The following is a 7,393-nucleotide window of genomic DNA, read 5'->3' on the forward strand; positions in this document are numbered from 1 at the left end:
CCTTGAGCTGCTCGACGAAAGACGGGAAGCCTCGCTGGTTCGGATGGCTGCCCAGAAGCAGAAAATAAAAAGATATTGTCACACCTCCTTTTTACCACCCCCGAAAGGAGTATAAGAGAGTTTTTCCAATTTAAGTGACAATCGAAACGGGATTATTTATTTAGAAATCAGAGTCACCACTTGGGATAATTTATGGTATCCCAAGTAACCGGTTTAGAATCCCGAATCGAGGAAAGATTGACTCTGTTTTATAGTCCGCGAACACAGAAATCCGGGTAAGGAATTCTGTTAACCCGGAAAAAAGTGTTAGGCATTCCCGGGTTCCGTGGTTCTAGCACGTTCTCTCAACTATTATTCTTGGCTTAATTATCTGATTTTAAACACTTTTAAACCTATGTACATTTTTAACTTTAAAACCGCTTTTATTTATTTAAAGAACTCATTGAAGATCATTGTACACTTGCGAACCGCATCACATAAAATGCGCCAGCGATTTACAACATGTTTCATTCTATTATTATTATTCAAAATTATGGTGGGGTCACATAAAATGCACACTCGAATTGAGATTTACGTATCGTGACCATGTCACGGGAACCGTACTCATGACCACGATGATTCATTGTTCAAAATAACTTATATTCCTTAGCGTAGAAGATTGTCTTTTTAAGCAGCTGAGCACTGCAGCAAAGGAATTTTTCATCGAGCATAATATTGTAACATACTCTGTAGAATACAAGATCTCCATGTTTGCAGTAAATGGAAGAATTGTCAAAACATTAATAAACAAAAAAGTTTACCATGTAGACATCTCAATTATCATATTTCACCATTAATAATTAATAGTGATAATCCCTAACTTATGGCCAATGCCTTGCTTCTATGATACCACTTACACAGCTTGAAATAAAGCTCAACAATCAAGTAGTAAAGTTTTAATCTTTCGTCAACCATGTTTTAAATAATAAGCGAACCAAATAGACGCAATAATTGGAATAACAATTCCAAAGACATATGACCAGATAAAAAATGAAAAGATCCAAACAAGATAAATTCTATACAAGCGACTAAATCGCTAATTCTTCCGATTTAACAAGAAACCAACATTTAACAACTTAAGAACTTAATATTATTAAATTTCTCACCAAATAGTGCACCCACCCTTTATTAATTCACAACACATCTGTTTTTATTTCCAAAATATGTTCTATCCAATTTAATTAATAAACATAACAGTAAAATTATACTAGTTCACAAATCCATACACTAGCAATATTGATCTAAGCAGAAGTACATCGCTAAAAGAAAATTGCCCGAAACATTAAAATTGCACAAAAACACTAATTCAAAATTAATTAGATTAACACAAGAAATGAACCTCAAGCTTTGAATCTGAAACTTTAATTGTTTTACAGCTCTGTAATCCGAAAGCGAACTAAACCATGAACGACCCAATCAAACTCGATGAACTCGGCTGGGACCTCAACTCGACTCAGAAACCCACACTGAAGAAGTATGGTGGCTCGTTCTGTCACTGTCTCAATTTTCTCCATCCCCCTTTCTATTTTATTTTTAATTTCATGCTTATATAAAGATGGAGGATTGTATTGCTGCTTTATTTTGTGTTAGGAGGATGTTTTCTTGTGGGGATGAGTAAGTCTTGGAGATTAGAGGGGTGGGGTTCTGCTGGTCTATGGAGTGTCGCTTGGCTTTTTCTTTTTCTTCCTGCTGCGCTAGCTTTTGGGGTAGGTCTGTTAGGCATTCTAGGTTAGCTTCTTTTTATAGGTTTAGGGTTTTAGGGTATTGGGCTTGGGTTGTTATGGGCTAGGTCCAAATGTTAAGCCTAAAAATGGGTTGTTTTAAGCAATTGGGTTGGACGGTTGGGTCGGGTTCATTTGTGGTGGGGCGGGTCATTTGTATAATTTATAATTCCACGTGGACTAATTATATGGTGCCATGTCATTTTTAAAATCCTTCTTATATTTTCTGTTAGTGTCAGGGGTATTTGTAGGCCAAAATATAATATTAAGGGCAATTATGGACCAATAGGTGGAAGGAGGACATATTTGAGCCAAATCCAATAGGAGAAGACCATTTTTGGCCCTTTTCCGTTTTCTTTTTCTTGCTGCTGCGCTAGCTTTTGGCGTAGGTCTCTTAGAAATTTTAGGTTAGCTTCTTTTTATAGGTTTAGGGTTTTATGATATTGGGCTTGGGTTGTTATGGGATAGGTCCAAAAGTTAGGCCTAAAAATGGGTCGTTTGAGCCTAAATTTTATTCTTTCTTCGCGAACAATACTAAAATACTACTTTATTTATTAATTAATTCTACTTAAGTAAAATAGCTATTAAAATAAGACTGACCGGTAAAACAAAACTATTTTTGGTATTTTTCAAGATTAAAAATGACTACAAAACATTAATGATACTATTTTTGTAATTTTTATTTTCTTGTAATAAAATAAAGTAAAAGAGTCAAAATTAGTTGAAATAACGATATTAGGTCTAAATTAAATATTTACATTCTAAAATATAAAAAATATTGGGGAGGGTCAAAAATCACATGTCTACAGCTGTCCCCCTTTGACAGGAAATGCGAAGAGTTTTCGGACAACGAACAACTAGACAAGTTTTTTGACCCGACCCTTATTTAAGGAGACCAAAAATTAAGAGGAAGGAAAATGTGACTGAGCTCTGGTATCTGAGATGCCTACATATCCTTGGCTATAAAGGAATTAGGCCACGTGTAGTTCAGAAGTAGAAACAGTGATGGAGTATACTAAGGTGGAGAGCCGGTTGAGGTGTCGTCTCTTATTATTACATCAAAAATCAAAAAAATGAAAAGACTAACTAAGTCAGTCAACTATGAGATACAAAATTCCTATCAATAAGTCTTTTGAAGCTTGATCTTGAGTCTTGAATGGTTCTTCATGCAGACTTTAGATTTGAACATTGATGCTTGCTAGTTGCAGGTGCTAGTTCATTCTTCTTAAGCTTTTCGGATCAAAATCAGACATAACATGCTTGTGACTTCAGTCATGTCTTGAGCAGCTTACATCTTTCATCAACTTTTGAATTTGGTTTTACTTCTTGCCTTTCTTTTTTTTCTTTTTATTCTGGATTGTGACTAACTTCTGTTGATCATCTCGGACTGCTGACTCGCATTCTTGCCGCGAGCTTCTTTTGTTGCTGACTTGAATTGTATTTTGAAATGAATTACCTTATTCTCCAGGTGGGGCATGATTGCCAACTTTGAACTGCATTCCCTTTGTTCTTCAGGTAGGCTCCCGATTGCTGAACTCCTTTGAACCTTGCTGCTTTCCTTTGTTCTGTAGGTGGGCTCCTAATTGTTGAACTCATTTGAATGTTGTTGTTTTCCCTTTGTTTCTCCATGTGGGCGCCTGATTTCCAACGATTGCACTACTTGTCCTTAAAACTTGAACTGTTTTCCCTTTGTTCTCCAAGTGGGCTGCTGATTGCTGAACTTGAACTACTTCCTCTTGAGACTGCTTTTCCTTTGAACTGTCTTCCCTTGCTCTCCAGGGGGTTTCCTGATTGCCGAACTTGATCCGCTTTCCTTTGAACTTGTGTCGTCCTCCCTTTGTTCTCAAGGTGGGTGCTTGATTTCATCAAAACAAACAAAATTTTCTGCCCCAGTTTGCACTAGGAAGATTTGCGAGTTGTTAACAATATTATAAACAGCTTATACTATTGATGCAATGATGACAGTAAACTAATGACTAGACTAGGATGTGCGTTTCCTATGAGTAAAACCAAAAACTTTGACTAGCAAATGTGTCTGCTGAAAATAAAACCTGAATGAACCAAATTAGGAAGTGCCTCTCCTACGGGTAAAACTTGTATGAACCAAAACCAAGAAGTGCGTCTCCTGGGGGTGAAATCTCAATTTAGGAAGTACATCTCCTAAAATAAATATAACTCGAAAGGCCTTGACTAGGAAGTGTGTCTCCCAACGGGTAGAACTTAACTGACTCAAACTAGTAAGTGCATCTCCTACGAATGAACTCTCAATTTAGGAAGTGTGTCTCCTATGGGTAAAACTCAATTTAAGAAATGCGTTCCTAGTGGTAAAATATCAATTTAGGAAGTGCGTCTCCTGAAAGTGTATCTTGAAAGACCCAGACTAGAAAGTGCGTCTCCTAGGGGTGAAACTCAATTTAGGAAATGTGTCTCCTAAAACAATATATAGTCTAAAAGACCTACATTAGGAAGTGCGTCTCCCATGGGTGAAAATTCAATGACTCAAACTAGGAACTGCGTCTCCTATGAATGAACTCTCACTTTAGGAATTGCGTCTCCTATGGGCAAAACTTCAATGACTCAAACTAGGAAGTGTGTTTCCTATGAATGAACTCTCAATTTAGGAAGTGCGTCTCCTATAGGTGTATCCGAAAAGACTCAGACTAGGAAGTGCATCTCCTATGGGTATAAATTTAATGCTTAGACTAGGAATTGCGTCTCCTAGGGGAAAGCTCAATGTAGGAAGTGTGTCTCCTAAAACAAAAAAATAACCTGAAAAACCCAGACTAGGAAGTGCGTCTCCTAGGGGTGAAACTTCAATGGCTCAAACTAGGAAGTGCGTCTCCTATCAATGAATTTAAATGACCAAATCTAGGAACTACGTCTCCTAACAAGTATAATCTGAAAGATCCCTACCAGGAAGTGCGTCTCCTGAAGGGTAAAATTTCAATGACTCCAACTAGGACGTGTGTCTCCTAGGGGTGAACTTAAATGCCCAAGACTAGGAAGTGCGTCTCCTAGGGGTAAAAATTTTAGTGACTAAAACTCATATGATCCAAACTAGGAAGTGCGTCTCCTAAGGGTAAAATCTCAATCTAGGAAGTGCATCTTCTACAACAAAGTATAACTTGAAAACCCATACTAGGGAATGCTTTTCCTAGTGGTGATGTGTGATCTTCTCAATAGCCTTCGCGTAAGAAGAATTGGAGCATTATACCTAAATATTTGAACCTTCCAAGCTTTGATATGAACATAGCTTCTGTCTCTATTTCAGACAAAGAAAACTTGTGAGTTTAAACATGGTGGTTGGTTTGTGGCCTTGACTTTGCGGCGATTGCTCCTTCACTTTCCATGATAACTTTGATTTCACCTTAAAAGACATTGCTTTCTTATTGACTAACCAATTTCTCTGTCACCCTTATCACAGAAATACCTTTGATCCGTTCACCCAACATCCTCTATCTATTGTTCATGAATTGATATATACCAAACCTTTGTATTTCACATGAATCCCAAAGCTTGTTGATTGTTAACAACTCAGCGCGCACGTTGTTCTTTCCTGACTTATGCCACTTTGATGTGCTAGCTAAATTCTGTTTTGTACAATTGGATAGTTGGTAGCATATTTTGAAGTTATTTCTCACTTGTTCTAACCAAATAAACTCAAGAAGGTGAAGTAAACAAAACAAAAAGAACAGAGTAAGGACAATGGAAAGAGATGATTCCTAACAAGAAAACTAAATACTTATCAGATGTGGATACCAACTCTAATGATCGTGACATGCACGTTTGAATTAAATGGCCTAATCTACCAAGCAAGTCCGATGTTCAACTCTTATTGTACCTCTTCACCGTGAAACTGGGCTTCAATGCTCCGATTTTCTAATCTAATTCACGATCCTTACTCGACTTGTAGTGCCCGAAGGGTTTTTACCATCAAGCCTCTGTCATTTTGTTCTTTCTCTCAACTTACCATTGCCTTATGGTGGTTGTGAAGGTTTTCACCAATAAGACTCTCTCATTTTTGTTTTCCTTGTGTAGCACGGAGTGCTGCCCCTGGTGCAAATCGTAACTCTATCTCGCTTGACTTGGCATTCTCAAGTATTGGTCAGAAGGCCTTTCTTATGATTTTAATGTAGGCTTTTGGATAGGGTTAAAAAGAAAGGATATCAAAATGCTCAAAACAACTTGAATGGGTTCAAAATTACAACTCTTAGAATCAGATTTCTTACAACAATCACAACTTTCTGCTCCAATTTCCTTGCTTGGGGACTTTTGAATTTTTATTTTGATGGGACCGAGCCGTGAGGCTGCCTAAGTATCCTTAAAAGGAATCAGGTCGAACATAGTTCATGTCATAGGAATTACTTCGTTTTTGTACTTTTCTTTCTCTCTTTTTCTTCTTTTTCTCTTTTTCCTTTCCTTTTCTTTTCTTTACTATTTTTCCATTTTTTCTTTCTCTTTTTATCTTTTTTTTTCTCTTTTCGCTCCTTTTTCTCTGTATCATATTTCTAAACTCTGCTTCTGATTCCAAAAGAGGGAAATAAAAGAAAATATATAAGTCTCAAAGGGGTGACAAAGGATAAAATGTTTAGATAGCAGAATAAAATGTCTTCGTCATTCCAATCTTCAAAGCATGCCAAACACAAACAACATAATTAAACAAACCAAAGAAATCATACGTAATATCTTTTGACTGCATCAGAATCGATAGTCATATCCACACATTTGACTTCTACATCTGTTAAATACAAAGCACCATTGGACAACACTCTTGTTACCACGAACGACCCCTGCAAATTTGGGGCAAACTTGCCTTTAGCTTCTACCCAATGCGGCATGATGCATTTCAATAAGGTTTCTTTATGTTCTATCTGCCCTAGCTTCACATAATTCAGGCTTGAAGTGATCTTAAAATTCCTTTACTTATTTCCCTCAAATTTCCCTATCATCTTCAAAATTGTTTCATTGCTTCATGATTAAACTAACTTTAAGACCAGGCTTGGAATTATGTGTGCATGTCATATCACTAGAGCCAGCCATAAAGGAACTATAAAAGAAAAGAGAACTAAACAAAAAATGACTAGAAATAATAGAAAATTACATTAGACAGATGGTGAAAGAGTTTGAACAACAAAACAAGTAAAATAAACTGGGGTTACAACCCTGGAACAAACCTACACAACACTAAACGAGTTACTACGAAAAAACAAACTAGGCAAAATAAAAGGATAGAAGGGTTTGAATCACAAAACAATATCCGGATTACTACCCTGAAAATAACTTGGACAACAGAAATGACAACAAAATAAACCACCAAAACTCCTATCCAGCTAGCCAAGAGATGGAGCGTCCTTCCAATTACCAAGCACGTCATATTAGCCACTGGGTTCCGCATCAACATTACCAAAACCATTAACAACTTCAATATCATTAACTTCAGTCAGCAAGTTCCCAAGAGGATATGCATGCTCCTTGTCATTGTCATTGATCACAACTACCTCTTCTTGAATCATTCTTTCTATTTCCCTTTTCAAAGAACGAAAATCTTCAATGCTATGCTCTTGGACATTAGAGTGGTACATACATCGTATAGTAGGATCAAAGCCTTTTGCATATGGGTATGGAGTATAGCC

Source organism: Nicotiana sylvestris, chromosome 10, assembly GCF_000393655.2.
Source record: "Nicotiana sylvestris chromosome 10, ASM39365v2, whole genome shotgun sequence".
Taxonomy (NCBI): domain Eukaryota; kingdom Viridiplantae; phylum Streptophyta; class Magnoliopsida; order Solanales; family Solanaceae; genus Nicotiana; species Nicotiana sylvestris.